Raw genomic sequence first — 21498 nt, forward strand, 5'->3', positions numbered from 1 at the left:
TTAAATTTGTAGATAAAAACTGCAGTTCTGCTATCGTCTGGTGTTTCAAATTCAAAAAAGCATGCAGTGATCACCGTACGGAGAGAAGCCGGACCCAACACAGATATGGTTCTCCACCAGACAGCGTGTGACCCATTTATTTTATGAAAACGTTATACAAGAAGTAGCCAATCATCGTTATACACATCATTCTGCGGCAAAACTTCAGCAGTCATTATAAAACCGTTAATTGTACATGTACATATTTTAGCTATGTGTAAATATTTTAACTACGTGGGAAAGCTGGAAGGTACTCCCTAATATGTCCTATTTACTGGACTATTTTATTTCCGTGTACTTTCCTTTTAGTTTATTTTTGTGGATAGGATGTGGACCCAATGTCTGTTCCGTGGCCCCGAAAAAATATAGAACATGTCCTATTCTAGTCCATTTTACAGACAAGGATAGGTGATGTTACAATGGATCAGCAAAAAAATAAATAAACGCCTAAGGCTACTTTCACACCTGCGTTTAGGTGCGGATCCGTCTGGTATCTGCACAGACGGATCCGCACCTATATGCAAACGCTTAGATCCGTTCAGAACGGATCCGTTTGCATTACCATGAACAAAAAAAAAAAAAATTATGTTTTTTTTTTTGTTCATGATAATGCAAACGGATCCGTTTTGACTTTACATTGAAAGTCAATGGGGACGGATCCGTTTGAAAATTGAGCCATATTGTGTCAACTTCAAACGGATCCGTCCCCATTGACTTACATTGTAAGTCTGGACGGATCCGTTTGCCTCCGCACGGCCAGGCGGACACCCGAACGCTGCAAGCTGCGTTCGGGTGTCCGCCTGCTGAGAGGAGCGGAGGACAAACGGTGCCAGACTGTTGCATTCTGAGCGGATCCGCATCCATTCAGAATGCATTAGAGCTGGACGGATCCGTTCGGGGCCGCTTGTGAGCCCCTTCAAACGGAGCTCACAAGCGGAGCCCCGAACGCTAGTGTGAAAGTAGCCTAACCCAACACCTAACCCAAACCCGAACTTCTGTGAAGAAGTTCGGGTTTGGGTACAAACAGGGTGGATAAAAATCAATGATTTTTTTCAAAAATTGATTTTTTTAAATTTAAATCTGATTTTTTTTAATTTACTGTATTTTTCGCCCTATAAGACGCACCGGCCTATAAGACGCACCTAGGTTTTTGAGGAGGAAAATAAGAAAAAAAATATTTTGAACCAAAAGGTGTGCTTTTGGTGGGTTTTGAACTAATTGTGGTCTGTGGATGGCACTGTTATGGGGGATCTGTGGATGGTGCACTGTTATGGGGGATCTGTGGGTGACACTTATGGGGGATCTGTGGGTGACACTTATGGGGGATCTGTGGGTGACACTTATGGGGGATCTGTGGGTGACACTTATGGGGGATCTGTGGGTGACACTTATGGGGGATCTCTGGATGGCACTGTTATGAGGATCTGTGTATGACAGTTATGGGGGGGGATCTGTGGATGACACATATATAGCATCTTATGCTATGTGTCATCCACAGATCCCCTCCATAAGTGTCCCTGTAGTGAATGACCCTCAATACACGCTGGGGGCCGGCATCTGCTTTTATAATGACAGCGGGGCCCGTGCAGTGATTGTATTCTACTACACGGGCCCCGCTCACTGTATGATCCTATGTCTAATAGTTACCGTAATTGTAATTGTATGTAATCAGGAGCGCTGTGCATTGCCGGTACTTACAACTAGAAGCGGTAGGTAGCAGAGAGGAGGGAGGAGGGAGAAGGCAGGCCGGGAGGACGGGCGCTGGCAGCGTGAGTCATACGTCATGCGTCCACGCCGCCTGCTTCATTCATTCATAAAGTGGGCGGCGCAGACGCATGACGTATGACTCACGCTGCCAGCTTCCGTCCTCCCGGCCTGCCTCCTCCCTCCTCTCTGCTACCTACCGCTTCTAGATTCGTTTTTAAATTATGTAGAATAAGGCTGTACGTGGACTCCCATATTGTTGAATGGATTAGGCAGTGGCTGAGGGACAGACAACAGAGGGTTGTAGTCAATGGAGTATATTCAGACCATGGTCTTGTTATGGTCAAAAAACTGGCAACTAAAATTTAATGTTGATAAGTGCAAGATAATGCACCTGGGGCGTAAAAACCCAAGAGCAGAATATAAAATCAGTGATACAGTCCTAACCTCAGTATCTGAGGAAAGGGATTTAGGGGTCATTATTTCAGAAGACTTAAAGGTAGGCAGACAATGTCATAGAGCAGCAGGAAATGCTAGCAGAATGCTTGGGTGTATAGAGAGAGGCATTACCAGTAGACAGAGGGAGGTGCTCATGCCGCTCTACAGAGCACTAGTGAGACCTCATTTGGAGTATTGTGCTCAGTACTGGAGACCATATCTCCAGAAGGATATTGATACTTTGGAGAGAGTTCAGAGAAGAGCTACTAAACTGGTACATGGATTGCAGGATAAAACTTACCAGGAAAGGTTAAAGGACCTTAACATGTATAGCTTGGAAGAAAGACGGGACAGAGGGGATATGATAGAAACTTTTAAATACATAAAGGGAATCAACAAGGTAAAAGAGGAGAAAATATTTAAAAGAAGAAAAACTGCTACAAGAGGACATAGTTTTAAATTAGAGGGGCAACGGTTTAAAAGTAATATCAGGAAGTATTACTTTACTGAGAGAGTAGTGGATGCATGGAATAGCCTTCCTGCAGAAGTGGTAGCTGCAAATACAGTGAAGGAGTTTAAGCATGCATGGGATAGGCACAAGGCCATCTTTCATATAAGATAGGGCCAAGGGCTATTCATAGTATTCAGTATATTGGGCAGACTAGATGCGCCAAATTTTTCTGATCTGCCGACACATTCTATGTTTCTATATGTGTAATTTTTTTGGTAAATAAATTCCATGAATACATTCACAATGTCATGCTCTTCCAGAGGTTTTTGTAAGATTATTGGTCAGTTTCTCTGCCTACAAGATATTATCACAGATGCTTGGTTTACTTTTGCAGTTCTCAAAACTGAATTTGACTCAGCAGAGATCACATGCCTCTTCTTCACAGCAAAAATGTTATAACATGAACAGAGTTGAGAAAAATACCTTAATCCTAACTTCTACAAACCTATGAATGCAGAATCAACCTAATCAAACTAATATGAAAAGTTGTTATTCTAAAAATCTTCATCTACTTGCATATTATAAGTTATACCAGCAATAATTAGTCTTTATGTAGAAAACTATGATTTAAATCAAGCCTTACTGACTAGTGATTTAAATCAAATCCACCCTGGTACTAAACTTGCCGATTTTTCTCACGCGCGTGCAAAACGCATTAAAATGTTTTGCATTTGTGCGACGCACCCGCATCTTATCTGGCCCAAATCCATGACGCCTGTGTGAAAGAGGCCTAAGATAATCATTAAAGTGGCTGTCGGGTTACTTCAGTGGACCCGGGTTGCAGTACCAAACTCAACCCATTAACAGGTGTTGCACTGTTTCTGAAAGAAAGCGGCCATGTTTTCTTAGATCAACCCCTTTGGCCTCTTTCACATGGGCGTTGCGGGAAAAGGTCCGGGTCCGTTGCGGGAACATGCGCGATTTTTCCACGTGAGTGCAAAACATTTTAATGCGTTTTGCACTCGTGTGAGAAAAATCGCGCATGTTTGGTACCCAAACCCGAACTTCTTTACAGAAGTTCGGGCTTGGGATCGGTGTTCTGTAGATTGCTATTATTTTCCCTTATAACTATGTAAAAGGGAAAATAATAGCATTCTGAATACAGAATGCATAGTAAAATAGCGCTAGAGGGGTTAAAATAAAATAATTAAACTCGCCTTAATCCACTTGATCGCGCAGCCCGGCTTCTCTTCTGTCTCCTTCTTTGCTGATTGCAGGAAAAGGAACTGTGTTGACGTCACTACGGTCATCACATGGTCCATCACCATGGTAAAAAAATCATGTGATGGATCATGTGATGACCGGAGTGATGTCACCACAGGTCCTTTTCCTGCAATCAGCAAAGAAGGAGACAGAAGAGAAGCCGGGCTGCGCGATCAAGGTGAGTTTAATTATTTTTTATTTTTTTTTTAACCCCTCCAGCACTATTTTACTATGCATTCTGTATTCAGAATGCTATTATTTTCCCTTATAACCATGTTATAAGGGAAAATAATAATGATCGGGTCTCCATCCCGATCGTCTCCTAGCAACCGTGTGTGAAAATCGCACCGCATCCGCACTTGCTTGCAGATGCTTGCGATTTTCACGCAGCCCCATTCACTTTTATGGGGCCTGCTTGCTGCGATTTTCACGCAACACACAAGTGATGCGTGAAAATCACTGCTCATGTGAACAGCCCCATAGAAATGAATGGGTCCTGATTCAGTGCGGGTGCAATGCGTTCAACTCACACATTGCACCCGCGCGGAAAACTCGCCCGTGTGAAAGGGGCCTTTAAAAGATACCTATCATTTTAATAAAGTTTTAAGCACTTCTGCCTTTTTTGTTTTAGTGAGCAGTGGAGTTCCCAGAATCCGATGTCTCACCGATCAGTACATGTGACAAGTCACTCTGAAATTAATTGATCGGTACTCTTCTAATATATCAGTATGTGATTATTGTCTTGAAATTAAACTTTTTTAAAGGTCTATTCCAGTAACTAACATTACTGGCATATCATTTTAATGGGGTATAAAGGTGTAATCATCGAGAGCCCGACCTACGTTATGAAACTCCTAGAAAGAAGGGGCTGTGGTGCTTGATCAGGTGGGGATGGGTTTCAATGCCAAACACTGTGCCCGCAGCGGCCATCGTACCCCTATAATTGACCTCCATAAATCTGACCTTTTCAGTATTTGGCATATGTTATGTAATGTAATCCAGGTTAATGCCATGTTATTAGCATGCAGAATTGGTGTGCTTGTGAGAACAGTGGTCTTTGACAGAAATTACATAGTGTTAATCTAGAAATGGCCAGAATAAAACTTGTGGTAGGGAGGCAGTCTTCAGTGATGTAGTCATAGTGCTACAGGCATGCTTGGAGCTAGCGCGCAGGCTTCCCCCCAGTCCCTGGGTCCCTGTCACTTCCATTCTGTCTCCAGTGATGTGGGCTTTACGTATGGCAAATCAGATTTGATCTTTTTGGAGAAAATCTGATTAGAAAGAAATGTTTGAAAAAGAAATTGGTAGGTAACTAAGATACTAAAAACCCAGCAGCATAGCTGTAAAAACTTGGGATCATTACTTTGAAGGGGCCAGGCTTTACATTAGAATATTTCGGACAGGTCTTCCACTGGAGCTAGACGTATAACAGATTAATTCACTGCTGTGTGACTGGACAGGGAAGGGTCATGGGAAACTCCTCATCATAAAGGGTCTCGTTTCAAGGAGCCACGACTGACTTGGAAACCAAAATGCTAAGTGTTTAAAGGGGTTTTCTGAGTGTCCTCAAGATAGGTCATCGGTATCTGAACAGTGGGTGTCTGACCCCCGGCATCCCTGCCGATCAAGAGGTCAGTGACATCAGGTTCATTGGTCACATAGCCTAGGCACAATTCAGTCCTATTTAAGTGAATGGGGCTGAGCTTCAATACCAGGCAATGGACTGCGCTGTGCTTGATGAGCTGTGAGGAAGACTTTGGCGCACTGCTCCTCAAACAGCTAATCCAGGCATGGCCAACCTGCGGCTCCCCAGCTGTTGTAAAACGACAACTCTCACCATGCCCTGCTGTAGGCTGATAGCTGTAGACTGTCCGGACTTGATGGGAGTTGTAGTTTTGCAACAGCTGGAGAGCCTCAGGTTGGCCATCCCTCAGCTAATCGTTGGGGTGCCAGGTGTTGAACCTCCACTGATCAGATATTGATGCAGTACCAGTCACAAGCAAATATTTTTCTGATCCCAACCAACCTCATGAAAGTGGTGTTCTCATCTGGGACGTTAATGGCATATGCCTCTAGGACCAATATATATATATATATATATATATATATATATATATATATATATATATACACACACTGCTCAAAAAAATAAAGGGAACACAAAAATAACACATCCTAAATCTGAATTAATTAAATATTTTTCTGAAATACTTTGTTCTTTACATAGTTGAATGTGCTGACAACAAAATCACACAAAAATAAAAAAATGGAAATCAAATTTTTTAACTCATGGAGGTCTAGATTTGGAGTCACACTCAAAATTAAAGTGGAAAAACACACTACAGGCTGATCCAACTTTGATGTAATGTCCTTAAAACAAGTCAAAATGAGGCTCAGTAGTGTGTGTGGCCTCCACGTGCCTGTATGACCTCCCTACAACGCCTGTGCATGCTCCTGATGAGGTGGCGGACGGTCTCCTGAGGGATCGCCTCCCAGACCTGGACTAAAGCATCTGCCAACTCCTGGACAGTCTGTGGTGCAACGTGACGTTGGTGGATAGAGCGAGACATGATGTCCCAGATGTGCTCAATTGGATTCAGGTCTGGGGAACGGACGGGCCAGTCCATAGCATCCATGCCTTCGTCTTGCAGGAACTGCTGACACACTCCAGCCACATGAGGTCTAGCATTGTCTTGCATTAGGAGGAACCCAGGGCCAACCGCACCAGCATATGGTCTCACAAGGAGTCTGAGGATCTCATCTCGGTACCCAGTCAGGCTACCTCTGGCGAGCACATGGAGGGCTGTGCGGCCCTCCAAAGAAATGCCACCCCACACCATTACTGACCCAATGCCAAACCAGTCATGCTGGAGGATGTTGCAGGCAGCAGAATGTTCTCCACGGCGTCTCCAGACTCTGTCACATCTGTCACATGTGCTCAGTGTGAGCCTGCTTTCATCTGTGAAGAGCACAGGGCGCCAGTGGCGAATTTGCCAATCTTGGTGTTCTTTGGCAAATGCCAAACGTCCTGCACGGTGTTGGGCTGTAAGCACAACCCCCACCTGTGGACGTTGGGCCCTCATATCACCCTCATGGAGTCTGTTTCTGACCGTTTGAGCAGACACATGCACATTTGTGGCCTGCTGGAGGTCATTTTGCAGGGCTCTGGCAGTGCTCCTCCTGTTCCTCCTTGCACAAAGGTGGAGGTAGAGGTCCTGCTGCTGGGTTGTTGCCCTCCTACGGCCTCCTCCACGTCTCCTGATGTACTGGCCTGTCTCCTGGTAGCGCCTCCATGCTCTGGACACTACGCTGACAGACACAGCAAACCTTCTTGCCAAAGCTCGCATTGATGTGCCATCCTGGATAAGCTGCACTACCTGAGCCACTTGTGTGGGTTGTAGACTCCGTCTCATGCTACCACTAGAGTGAAAGCACCGCCAGCATTCAAAAGTGACCAAAACATCAGCCAGGAAGCATAGGAACTGAGAAGTGGTCTGTGGTTTCCACCTGCAGAACCACTCCTTTATTGGGGGTGTCTTGCTAATTGCCTATAATTTCCACCTGTTTATCCCATTTGCACAACAGCATGTGAAATTGATTGTCACTCAGTGTTGCTTCCTAAGTGGACAGTTTGATTTCACAGAAGTGTGATTGACTTGGAGTTACATTGTGTTGTTTAAGTGTTCCCTTTATTTTTTTGAGCAGTGTGTGTATATGTGTGTGTGTGTGTGTGTGTGTGTGTGTGTATAATATATACACACACACAGTATGTATCCATGCACTTCTATGAGAGTCACGAAAACAACTGCATGCTTAGCTAACGCCCATAGAAATGTATGGAGAGAGCAGCACAAACGCAGCACCTCTTCACTCATTTTCCTCTGAATCACCAGATGGGAAGGGGGCCAGCAGAACAAACTTTGGGGCATAAGTATGGGTCCCAGAGGTGTATGAAACACAGGTATCATACTGTCTTGTGTTAACATCTGGAACTAGCGTTTTAACTGCAGAAAAACACCACTAAAAACCTACATGATAGCAACCAAGAGAAGTGAGCTAATCAGTGCTCTACATCTGATTAACTTGTTAACCCCTGACTGCGGCACCCACAGCCTCTTTCACACAGTCAGTGGTTTCCATCAGTGACTGTGAACCAAAAGCAGGAGTGGGGCCTATCCTGAGAGAAGATACAATGGAAAGTGTCCTAAGTGGTTTTTGTAGAAATATTCACTTTTCTCCCATATACAATGTTTTATAATTGCCAAAATAACTATATTAAAAGACGCACCCGTTGCAACCCGCACTATAAACGTAATTATACAATATTTATTAGTGACGGCAAACTCAGAAAAAAATGTAAATTATTTTGGAAGTATTTTGTTTTTATTGTGCAAGTAGCATAAATATAACAAAAAAAAAACTAAATAAATTTGGTATTATAGGATCTTAATCGTACTGACCCTCAGAATGAAGTTATGTTATTTATGCCAAACTGTGAATGCTGTAAAAAATAAATTCCAGAAAACAATGTTGAAACTGATGTTTTTGTTATCCCCCAAAAATGATAAAATGTATTTGTATGTACCGAAATATTTTTATCAAAGTAATGACTGCTGGAACACAGCAGGAGAAACAATGTTATTTGGTCCTTAAAGGGGTTGTCTAACACTGACACGTTACCATACCACCCCCACCACATCAGACCTGTGAATGCAAGCATACTACCTGCTCCCTGCCACTCGGTGGGACCACCACGGTCTTCAATCCGGCATGGACAGGGTCACATCTTGTCACTGAATGAACTTTTGAACATTTATCTTCAGTGGCACAGCAGCTTGTGTTCAGGACATGGTAGTAAAGTCTAAGCAGGTCATGCATTTCCAATTTACTGTCCTTTTACAGACGCTATTAGAGTGAGCTGGATGAGATTAAGATCTCAGAGCCTTTTGGTAAATTTTTCTCGACAACTCGCCAACTAGTTTGCAAGATTCCTTGATATAATCACATTGATAATTAATCTCTGTGCAGATCATGTGTCTTCATTGTCCTACTGATCTAGAGGGATTTGTGATATGTTAAGTGCTTTTGGCATGACCTAATGAAGTTGTGTGGCATCTAACGGGAGTGTGAAGGAGCACAAAATGTCTTCACCTTATAACACCTGCAGTCCTCTAAGCAGTCTCATCTATTCGTCAAATTGTTTTGTACTGATCAATAAGCAGTTTTGGGTAGCCTTTCTCTACTGTCAGATGTCATTGAGTGATGTAAGTACACGTCAGAAGCAAGAAACTTGATAGCTCGCCAGGGCTGTCATTGGAAGCTAAAAGATCTGACTGGCAGCTGATCCCATCCAGAACACTTTGAAAACACACATGTGGGTCTGGGTGGCATATATAGTGCCTTGAAAGTAGCAAGTATGTGTGAAGTGAAAAGAAAATGATACATGGTTTTCAGCATTTTAATTAAAAAAAAATTGGAAAGTGTGGCCTGCATTTGTATCTCGCCGCCCTGAGTCAGTACTTTGTAGGGACCACCTTTCCCTGTAATTACAGTTGCACATCTTTTGGGGTATGTCTCTACTAGCTTTGCACATTTAGAGGCTGAAATGTTTGCCCATTCTTCATTGCAAAATAGCTCAAGCTCAGTCAGATTGGATGGAGAGTGTCTGTGGATAGCAATTTTCAAGTCTTGCCATAGATTCTCAACAGGATTTAGGTCTGAACTATGACTGGGCCATTCTAATGCATGAATATACTTTGATCTAAACTATTCCATTGGCGGTATGTTTAGGGTCATTGTCCTTCTGAAAGGTGAACTCCCCCCTTCCCAGTCTCTAGTCTTTTGCAGCCTCTACCAGGTTTTCCTCCTGAATTGCCCTGCATTTAGCTCCATCCATCTTCCCATCAACTCTGACTAGCTTCCCTGTTGCTGCTAAAGAAAAACCTCCCCACAGCATGCTGCCATCACCATGTTCCATAATGGGGATGGTGTGTTCAGGGTGATGTGCAGCGTTCGTTTTCCACCACACATGGGGCCAGATTTATAATTACTCTGACAACTCACTCCACTTTCACATATGGCTAAAGTCAGTTTTAGCCAAGTCAGATTTATGATCGGCCCTTTAAGACTGTAATAGATGTCAAGGGAGTGGGCTCTACTCTTACAACAAATTAAAATATACGAGGATATTGAGAGGAAGCGGAGAGATGCACGCAGGGCTATGTAGTTATACATTATTTAATTTTTGAGACTATCATACATTAACTGAACGGAGGGGACGACAGCCAAGGGGTGGTGGGGGGGATATAATGATGTTATATGACTGTTACATTGGATATATTATCATGACAGAGATTGGCTTATGTATTGATTGTACGGTTTTCTAAAAGTAAAATAAAGATAACTTTAAAAAAATAAAAAATAAATAAATAAATAAAGACTAATAGATGTGGTTTGACGGTAGCAGTTTATCTGTCAGTAAGCAGCTTTACAAAAGTCGCCCGTCTTTACGAAAAAGTCGCATGTTCTATTAAAAAGTTGCATAAGATAAGCATGGTCCTCACTGGAGTAAAATTGCACATTTTTTGGCGACTTTTTAAATAGTCGCAATAGTAAATCTGTCTAGAGATTTATTTACATAGGAAAACACACCACTTTCAGAAAACTGGCGAGCATAGTGCAGAGCCAATAAAAGTCGCAAATTTTTGCGCAGTTTAAGCAATTGCGCAAATATTTTTGACTTTTTCACTCCATTATTCTGACTTGAGCTAATGATAAATCTGGCCCATAGCGTTTTGCATTTAGGCCAAAAAGTTAAACTTTGGCCTCATCTAAGAGTAGCAGCTTCTTCCACATATTTCCTTTGTCCCCTTCATGGCTTGTGCCAAATTGCAATCTGGACTTTTTAGGGCTCACTTTCAAAAATAGCTTTCTTCTTGCCACTCTTTCTTAAAGGCCAGATTTGTGGAATACACATCTAATAGTTGTCCTGTGGACAGATTCTCCCACCTGAACTGTGGATCTCTGCAACTACTCCAGAGTGACCATCAGCCTCTTGGCTGCTTCTCTAACTAGTGCTCTCGCCTGTCAGTTTAGGTGGATGGCCATGTCTTGGTAGGTTTGCAATTGTGCCAATCTCCTTCCATTTTCGGATGATGAATTGAACCGTGCTCTTTAGATGTTCAGAGCTTGGGATATTTATCCTTCATTTTAACCTAACCCTGCTTTACACTTCTCCATAACTTTATTCCTGACCTGTATGGTGTGTTCCTTGGTTTTCATGATGCTATTTGATCACTGAAACAAAACTAACAAAACTCTGTCCTTCACAGAACAGCTGTAGGTTTACTGAGAATAAATTACACACAAGTGGACTTTTTACTAATTAGGTCACTTTTTTGGGGGGGGGGGGGGGTTTATCAGTATACAGAGGGCTAAATACAAATGCACACCACACATTTTTAAGATTTTTATTTATTATACTGTTTGGGGCTCTGTTTTTCTGTCCCCTACATAGTTATATAATCAAATGATAATATTCAGCCAACATTGAACTAAACAATAGAGCACCACACAGTTTGCCCCTAAGCTCTTCCTACTGGTGGCAATTTTTTATTTATTTCATGAGTTTCTCCAACTGTTGATAAATGTGTGAAACTGCTAAGAGCACTGTTCAAAAAATTTTTTTTAAATAATACTCACCTTATGGCTCTCTGGCCATTCCTGTACCAGCGTTGCATGGTTCTCCACCTCTTTTTCTCTGCCTGTAGGTCCCGTGATATTTTCCAAACACAGGGGTATGTAACTGCTGCAGCCATTAGACAATGGTGGTCTATTCTTCACATGAATGGGGTTGAGTTGCAGATACAGCCATGTGACTGTACATACAGTTGTGCTTGAAGGCTAGTGGCATGACCAACTAAGGACCTTAGTGTCTCTTCCAGGAAAACTCTGTGACGTAAATATGCTTACTGACTTATTGGTGTTAACACAGGCAAACAATTGCTTTCTGTTGACAACTTTAGTTCAGTTTTGGGGGGTCTGGATACAGTTCTTGTTATTCGCAGTGATTACGGACGGGGTGGTTCACCTTGGGGTACCCCTGTGTAATGGCAGTTTCCTTGTGGATGTGCTGATATGGGGGTGGCATTGTGATTTATGGTCTAGCGGAGTTCTGGTTGTAAAATCTGTGTGCAGCTTTAAAACTTTTGATGAGCTTTTCTGAAGGTTGACACGTAAGGTTAGCCTCACACGTTCAGGTTTTGTGGCTATTGATGTTGGATCACACCAGCCAGTGAGAACTCTGCACTTTGGGACTACTAGTCTTATCTTTCCCCCTTTGTACCCATTGCTGTGAGTTAATTTCTGTTTATCTGCTGGTCACTGATGGCAAAACCATTATGACACCACGGACTTCCCTCTATCTAAGGTATTTCCTTCTGCTGCAGGCAGAAATAAATTCCAATTAGTTCAACTTTTTAACGCTGACCAAGGTAGGAGAAATGGACAAGTTATGTGACCACACGTCTGCTTAATTTACCCTCTGTAGTCTCTTCACTGAAATGCAAGTCCCGCATCTATACTAGCTATACAGCATTTGGCTACATGCACACGACCGTATGTGTTTTGGCATCCGTATGCCATCCATTGAAATTAATGGGTCCGCATCCTATCCGCAAAAAAAAACAGAACGGACACAGAAACAAACGTTTGTGTGCATGTAGCCTTACATTTATAGGCTACTGAAGGCAGGACCATTTTCTTCCCTTCATGATGTAATACATTGTTTTTAGTTTTTCTCGGTTTGTTTTTTAGTGCATGCAGATTCAGAACTTTCTTTGTTGATAGTTTGGTCATTCAAATAATTTAGCTTTTTTTTTCTGTGATACACGGGTCGTTTATGTCATTTTCAAAAATGGCAATTTATTTTATTTAAAAAAATAAATAAATTATTCTAAATAGTACAAAGTGCAACTACCATGCAACAACTTCAGGGAGGCGTTTTAACATTACATTATTTTTGATCGTTGATTTCTCCTATAACTGGGGCTGGTGTGTAGTAACCCCAGTTACAGGGACTATGCAGCCTCCTGAGTCTCACTACAGAGCTAATCTGGGTTTGTTAAAGGGGTTGTCCCACTACAAACACATCCTTACTGATCCACGGTATAGGGAATACATTTTTGATTTGTGACAGCGGGGCCCATTTGTTCTCCTGTTTGAATGGAGTGGTGGTCACACATGCACACTGTTATTCCATTCCTCTCTATGGGACTGCAAGTACACTACAAGGCCTCATGCACACGACCGTTGTGAGCATCCGTGGCCGTTGTGCCGTTTCCCGTTTTTTTTTTCGCGGACCCATTGACTTTCAATGGGTCCGTGGAAAAATCGGAAAATGCACCGTTTTGCAGCCGAGACCTTGATCCGTGTATCCTGTCCGTCAAAAAAATATGACCTGTCCTATTTTTTTGACGGACAACGGTTCACGGACCCATTCAAGTCAATGGGTCAGTGAAAGAACACGGATGCACACAAGATTGGCATCCGTGTCCGTGGCCGTAGGTTACTTTTTATACAGACGGATCCGAAGATCCGTCTGCATAAAAGCTTTTTCATAGCTGAGTTTTCACTTTGTGAAAACTCAGAACCGACAGTATATTCTAACACAGAGGCGTCCCCATGGTGATGGGGACGCTTCAGGTTAGAATATACTAAAAGAACTGTGTACATGACTGCTGCCTGGCAGCCCCCCCCCCCCTGTAGTTAACACATTGGTGGCCAGTGGGCCCCCCCCTGTAGTTAACACCTTGGTGGCCAGTGCGGCCGCCCCCCCCCTCCCTCCCCTGTAGTTAACTCATTGGTGGCCAGTGGGCCCCCCCCTGTAGTTAACACATTGGTGGCCAGTGCGGCCGCCCCCCCTCCCTCCCCTGTAGTTAACTCATTGGTGGCCAGTGGGCCCCCCTCCCTCCCCTGTAGTTAACTCGTTGGTGGCCAGTGGGCCCCCCTCCCTCCCCTGTAGTTAACTCGTTGGTGGCCAGTGCGGCCGGCCCCCCTCCCTCCCCTGTAGTTAACTCGTTGGTGGCCAGTGGGCCCTCTCCCCTCCCTCCCCCTCCTAATTAAAATCTCCCCCCCTATCATTGGTGGCAGCGGAGAGTACCGATCGGAGTCCCAGTTTAATCGCTGGGGCTCCGATCAGTAACCATGGCAACCAGGACGCTACTGCTGTCCCCGTTGCCATGGTTACTTAGCAATTTGTAGAACCATTATACTTACCTGGAGCTGCGATGTTTTCGTCCGGCCGGGAGCTCCTCCTACTGGTAAGTGACAGGTCATTAAGCAATGCGCCGCACAGACCTGTCACTTACCAGTAGGAGGAGCTCCCGGCCGGACGCAGACATCGCAGCTCGCAGGTAAGTATAATGGTTCTACAAATTGCTAAGTAACCATGGCAACGGGGACAGCAGTAGCATCCTGGTTGCCATGGTTACCGATCGGAGCCCCAGCGATTAAACTGGGACTCCGATCGGTACTCTCCGCTGCCACCAATGATAGGGGGGGAGATTTTAATTAGGAGGGGGAGGGAGGCGAGAGGGCCCACTGGCCACCAACGAGTTAACTACAGGGGAGGGAGGGGGGGCCCACTGGCCACCAACGAGTTAACTACAGGGGATGGGGGGCTTGCCGGCTGCACTGGCCACCAATGTGTTAACTACAGGGGGGGGGGCTGCCCCCTACTGCCTGGCAGCACCTGCCAGGCAGCAGGGGGCAGTCATGTACACAGTTCTTTTAGTATATTCTAACCTGAAGCGTCCCCATCACCATGGGAACGCCTCTGTGTTAGAATATACTGTCGGATTTGAGTTTCACGATGTAACTCAAATCCGACGGTATATTCTAACATAGAGGCGTTCCCATGGTGATGGGGACGCTTCAAGTTAAAATATACCATCGGATTGGAGAAAACTACGATCCTATGGTATATTAACTCCTGACTTTACATTGAAAGTCAATGGGGGACGGATCCGTTTGAAATTGCACTATATTGTGTCAACGTCAAACGGATCCGTCCCCATTGACTTGCATTGTAATTCAGGACGGATCCGTTTGGCTCCGCACGGCCAGGCGGACACCAAAACGACTTTTTTTTCATGTTCGTGGATCCTCCAAAAATCAAGGAAGACCCACGGACGAAAAAACGGTCACGGATCACGGAAAAACTGAACCCGTTTTTGCGGACCGCAAAAAAATACGGTCGTGTGCATGAGGCCCAAGTCAAGTACACAGTTCAACAAACAATCCCTTGGGCTAATTTCACACACTCGTACTCGGCCCGGAAACCCACTCCGTTTCCTCATTTCTCTGACCAAACACTGCTCCTCTGACTCAAACAGCATCATAATAACTTATGATGCTGTGAGTTCTTGCTTGACCATGGGTCCCCTCTATTGTTGAAGGCATTATGAGTAAAGTACAGTAGATCTGCGGTTGGGAAGAAACTCTCAGTATCATAATGACTTAAGGTCATGTTGGGTCAGAAGAGCAGTGTTCATTCCAAAAAATGTGGCCGTCACACGGAGCATGTGAATGGGTCCGCATCCGTGATGCGGAATGCACACAGCCGGTGCCCCATGTATTGCGGACCCGCCGTATGAGTGCCGCAATACAGCCACGGGGGACACACGGTCATGTGCAAGAGGCCTAAGGCCAACCCTAGTTTCACTTGAGTGGGAGCTGAACCTGCTGGACGTTGGAACTGGTTAAATGAATTTTCTCACTTTTTCCCTATGGCCCTGTTCAGGGTATAGAAGTGGACATCCCATTTCACCATACAGAATTTGTCTATCTCCTCCTGTGGACACATTTAAACTCCTCTCTATGTATTAAGACTTTGAAGATACAAACTAGTAGCTCAGTAATTGCTTTCTTGAATCTGCCCTTAATAATCACATTTCGTAAGGCCGTATTGAAAATTAGAAAGGCAGAGACTAATAGAAAACTAGATTTTTCACTGAATTAGAAAGCAAGACAATCCATATATTGACAAGACTTCAGGTTGAGAGGGATCAAGAAAACTGTTTTGGACTGTCTGTGCGCAGTCAGGTGCAGTCCTGATACACAGTGGCATCTGCATTTTATCAAGGTAAAGATGTCTGGATGTGATCCCATGTAAATAGGTGTCAGGGCTGGCGCACCGCTGATGTCGGGAGAAGTCCTGCTGTAATTCTGTGCCGATTGAGGAAGAAATCTCTTCTTATTGCTTGTTAATTTCTGGTAGGAACCTGCATTTTTCTAATGAGTGCGGAAAAACTATTTTAGATGATGCTCTAAATGGAAATACTTTTTCATGGATATTTTATTCCTCATTTCAGTGTGCTTTGGTATTCATAGCGATTGGGAAGTTGTTAAAGGGGTTCTTCACTTTGTCATCCCAAGTTTAATGTTCTCCTTCACCACTGATGAGGTGATTTTGGGTGGGAAGAAGGCGGTCATCTGTTGGAACCCTGCAATCAGATCTTATTGTGAATAGAAATGGCTACTTACCGGTCCTTTCATCTGTAGTGTTTCTATGTAGGAAGTTTTACGCAGTGCCTATTCATGTCTGTGTACTGCACCGCGCAGAGCTGCTCTTTGTAGTGCCTCCCCAGAATTTGGGACTCTCTTTATTACCTCTGTAGGCTTTGATATGGCATTGGGAAAAGTGTTGTGCCAACTAGAAAGCTCTTAAGGGTGCGAATGATGAATGAGTGAATAATTTGGTGTGAATTATGGTACGAATTCTGTTGCGGATTTTATCGCAGCGTTTTCCATTGCAGAATCAACTTCCCATTGAATTGAATGGAGAGATTCTTATACATAAAATCCGCAACACAAGGTTATTTATGCCGCAGAATTTAGATTTCGCAGTGGAACACAACTCAGGGTAGACAATTGTCAGCCCCATAGCATAACATGGGGAAGACTTGATATTGCAGATTTTCCGCCTTGTGTGGTGAAGGCACCCTAAAGGCAGCAAGCAATCTGTCCTACAATGTGAGCAGGATTGGTTGCCTCCACTTGCAGAGCTGTCGAGGGGTGAGGAGCGGGGCCACACTACACTTCTCTACAATAGATAATTATGATGTGATTCTGTGTACGATATGCTATCATGGCTGAGCAGCCTGACAGGAACACTCACCAGTGTGTAGTAGGGTTGTCACTAGTGATGAGCGAATCGACTTCGGATGTTTCATCCGAAGTCTATTTGCATAAAACTTTGTTCCAATACTGTACGGTACCTTGGTGTTACCTTGGAAATGAACCAGAGTTCGGGAAATGTTTTTTTACAGTACAAATTAATTTATGAAGTTATTATGCGAAGTCTCGCGAGACTTCGCAAAGCAATAACTTCAGCTCATCTGAGCCAATACATTCTAATACTGTACGGAGCTCCTCCTCCGTACAGTATTGGAACAAAGTTTTATACGAATCGACTTCGGATGTTTCACTATACCAAAATTTTGACCATAAAAAAGTATTGAGATACTCTACCATTCGATACCAAAAAAGCCGTGTGCAATCCATATTTTATGTAACGTCCGGCCCATAATACAGTAGAACAGTCTAATCCTATTTTTTGGGGGAGACGAGGTGACTAAACAATGAGAAATCATGCATTTGTTTATTTTTTTTTGTTTTGTTTTTTCTCTGTTACGCAGTTCAACTCATAGGAGATATTTTTTAATAGTTCAGACTTTTTTGGATGCGGCGATGCTTAATATGCTTATATTTTTATATGTAAAATTGGAAAGGTGCGTGATTAAAAATTTTTATATTTTGGTGGTATTTTAAAAACCAATTTTTTTTTTTTTTTTTTACATAACGATTAGCCCTCTTAAGGGGCTAAAACCTGGGATCTTTTAATCCCTTGTCCTATTCACCCTAATAGGGTGAATAGGATTTTACACTGTCCCTGCCGCCCTGGGATTTGTGCACACGGCAGCAGGGAGCTTACCATGGCAGCCATGGAAGGCTTTAGTAGCGTCCTGGGTGCCCTGCTGCACCTGAAGGGTTAATTGACGGGGATCGCCGCGCCCTGTCATAGAGGCCGGGTGCTGGATATGTGATACTGCCGCCAACCTGCAGCCTACATCTGTATTTAAGGGTTAATCATACGCATCGGTGGCACAGTGGCCTCCCCCTCAGTATTATAATCATGTTAATTATCTTCATTGGTGGCATCGGCAGCTTCACAGCCCCTCTCTTTTCATGGGTGGCAGAGGCAGCCGCGTCACAGTGGGGAGGGACTTCCTCCTTCTGCACTGTGCCAGCTGAGGAGAACATGGTGCGTGCTGAGAGTGGCGCGTGCCATGTTCTCTAACAGTAGCGCAGCCTACTATTGGAAAATAGCAAATCCCGGTATTGTATCGATCCGGATACAAAAGTATCAATTGGGTATGGATAGTTCGATACCCGGTGCAACCCCAGTGTCTAGTATTTGCAAGTGCCAGAGTGTAGTGTGTAGTGAGGACTCACCCCCCTCAGGCAGCTCTGCAAGCGGTGGCAACCAGTCCTCATTCTCAGACAGGATGCTGGCAGCCATTTGAAATAATTTTCACAGAACTCCTTTAAATTTATTTCCTCCAATATTATATATATATAGTTAGCAATCAGAATATTACTATTTTCTTACTCTCTCGGTCTTTCACTCTCCTCCCCCTTGACTCTCTCCTTTTTCTTGCTGTCACTCCTTCCTCTTTTCTCTCTCTCTGTCCTCTCGCTCTCCTCTCGCTCTGTCTCTTCTCTCTTTGACCTCCCTTGATGTCCTTTGAAATGCTGAGGCACAGTGAGAAGAGTCCACTGTGTGACTTCTCCCTGCACCCCTCCTCTCTCTATTTCCATATAAAGGCGGCATGTCATAGAGCAGGAGGAGCTGAGCAGATTTATAGATCGTTTGGTGGAAAAGGATTCAGAACAACTTGTAAAGTATCCAATAACATTTCTGCTCATTCTGGGTTTAGAAGTTTGTCTTATCAGTGACTGACAAATGTCTTTACGCAGACTAAGCACAGACTGAGCTGGGATTTTACCGGATAAAATGCGAGTTAGGCCTCATGCACACGACCGTTGTGTGTTTTGCGGTTCCGCGAAACACGGAATCTTTTGCAGCCCTATTGAAGTGAATTGGTCCGCATCCAAGCCACAAATACTGTAGATTGCACTGCATTTCCAAGTTAGACGGTGACTTTAAGAAATATGTGTGATCTGATTGCAGGGTCCCGACTGATGAACGCCTTCCTCCCACCTAAAATCACCTCATCAGTGGTGAAGGAGAACATTAAAGTTGGGATGACAAAGTGAAGGACCCCTTTAATAACTTCCTAATCGCTATGAATACCAAAGCACACTGAAATGAAGAATTAAATATCCATGAAAAGTATTTCCATTTAGAGCATCATCTAAAATCGCACAGGGCTTCCAGCCTGGTCAAGAACAGGTGACGCTAGCCTGTAAGAGCCATGATACACTGGTATGGGCAAATGTGTGAATGGTTTTCAAGGTGCTAATGTACAGCTATGGCCAGACGACCTTCCTTCTACTTGTTAATGTCAGTTACTTTGCCTGTATGAGAATCAAAGCGGACTGCTTTTAGTTTGAATGTTAGACGGATCTTCCTGGTGCCATGAGGTCATCTAACCCAGGAGACAGCGATCCTCTGTGCGAATTCTCCAAAAGTCAACCAAAAACAGGGTGCTGCTTTTTTTGTAGACTTTTATACTTAATTGACATAATTTGCTAATATGTTTTATTTTAATCTGTGCCTACATTAGATTCTCTGCAGGGCAAAATGTTGAGAGGTTAAAGGGGTATTCCCATCTCAGACAATGGGGGCATATCGCTAGGATATGCCCCCACCGCTGGGACCCGCACCTACAACGAGAACGAAGCGGGGAGCGCTGTGGCTGGAGGACCCCGGTTTTCCCAGGGTCTGTCCAACACCAAGCGCTGCTCCCACAGAAGTGAATGGGAGCGCACTGCGCATGCGCGGCCCGTGCTCCCAGTAATTTTTATGGGGCAGACGGCAATAGCCAAACCAACGCTCAGCTATTTTCGGTGGCCCCATAGAGATGAATGGAGGGCGGCTGCACATGCGCAGTGCGCCCTCCGTTCATTTCCCGGCTCCGTTCTCATTGTGGGTGCGGGTCCCAGCGGTGGGACCCGCACCTATCAGACAATGGGGGCCATATCCTAGCGATATGCCCCCATTGTCTGAGATGGGAAAACCCCTTTAAGACCACTATACAAATTAGTGTATTGCCGTCTGGACCCGGACAGAGCGGTGGTTTTGGCTGACGTGTACGGATAGATGATATTGGGGGGCAGAAGGATTGGACTAAATGAATATTTTCACCTGATCCTTTAGTTCTCCCAGGAGACAAGCTGCCACCAGGAGGGTCTGGCAGCCTCTTTCTCCCCTCTCCCCATTAAATACATATACATGTTCTGAATGTGTATGAAGGAGTTGTGAGGGAGTCGGGAGAGATGGCTGTCGACCAACAGCCATTGAATGTGTATGGCCTTTAAAATCCAAAATGTTACTCTTGCATACAGTTGCAGAAAAAAGTAAGTGAACCCTTTAGAAGAACCTTGATTTTTACACTGATTACTAAGAAAATATGCAAGGATTAAAGGAAAAAGCCAGCTCACCAACGTCTCTTAAAGGGAACCTGTCACCGGGATTTTGTGTATAGAGCTGAGGACATGGGTTGCTAGATGGCCACTAGCACATCCGCAATACCCAGTCCCCATAGCTCTGTGTGCTTTTATTTTGTAAAAAAAACGATTTGATACATATGCAAATTAACCTGAGATGAGTCCTGTACGTGAGATGAGTCAGGGACAGGACTCGTTTCAGGTTAATTTGCATATGTATCAAATCGTTTTTTTTACACAATAAAAGCACACAGAGCTATGGGGACTGGGTATTGCGGATGTGCTAGCGGCCATCTAGCAACCCATGTCCTCAGCTCTATACACAAAATCCCGGTGACAGGTTCCTTTAAGGGTGCCACGCTCATATACTTGTAACAGGAGTGATAGAAATGATTCTGTGTGGAGTAAAAATTCATCTTATGGAAGGTATATTAAAACATTTTCTACTGTGAGACTCCTGGAACAATATCCATCACATGATCTTACTGATGGCCATGAGCAAGACCGCCATGGGGTGGAAACGTGTTGGTCCAGGAGTCTCACAGTAGAAAATGTTTTAATATGTTTTCAATAAATTTGATTTTTGCTTCACGCTGGATCATTTCTATCTCGCCTAATAAAATATGGTCTGATTTCCGAATCACAGTTGTAGCCAAACACAATGAGACTAAACTACCATCATAACCCTGTCCTGATAAATCTCCTCCAAGGTCTTCTTACATGGACTGATAATCAGGCCAGTTATCGGGCATGAGCATTTGTAGAAACGCTTGTTCCCAATAACTGGGCTGTGTAAAAGGTACCATTGTAAATAGTGATCTACTGCCCAGGAACAATGAATTTCTATGGGGGTGGGCGATCACTGTATCTGTCGCTTGTCTCCGTACAGTGGAGGTGATTGCTGCATGTAA

General features: G+C 44.1%; 1 protein-coding gene across 1 annotated transcript in view; it reads left to right on the forward strand.

Moving 5' to 3' along the window:
• SNX24 (sorting nexin 24) overlaps positions 1-21498 on the forward strand; it is a 116056-nt gene that overhangs the window by 38667 nt on the left and 55891 nt on the right. The gene's annotated exons all lie outside the window — the stretch shown is intronic.

Source organism: Bufo bufo, chromosome 2, assembly GCF_905171765.1.
Source record: "Bufo bufo chromosome 2, aBufBuf1.1, whole genome shotgun sequence".
NCBI lineage: Eukaryota > Metazoa > Chordata > Amphibia > Anura > Bufonidae > Bufo > Bufo bufo.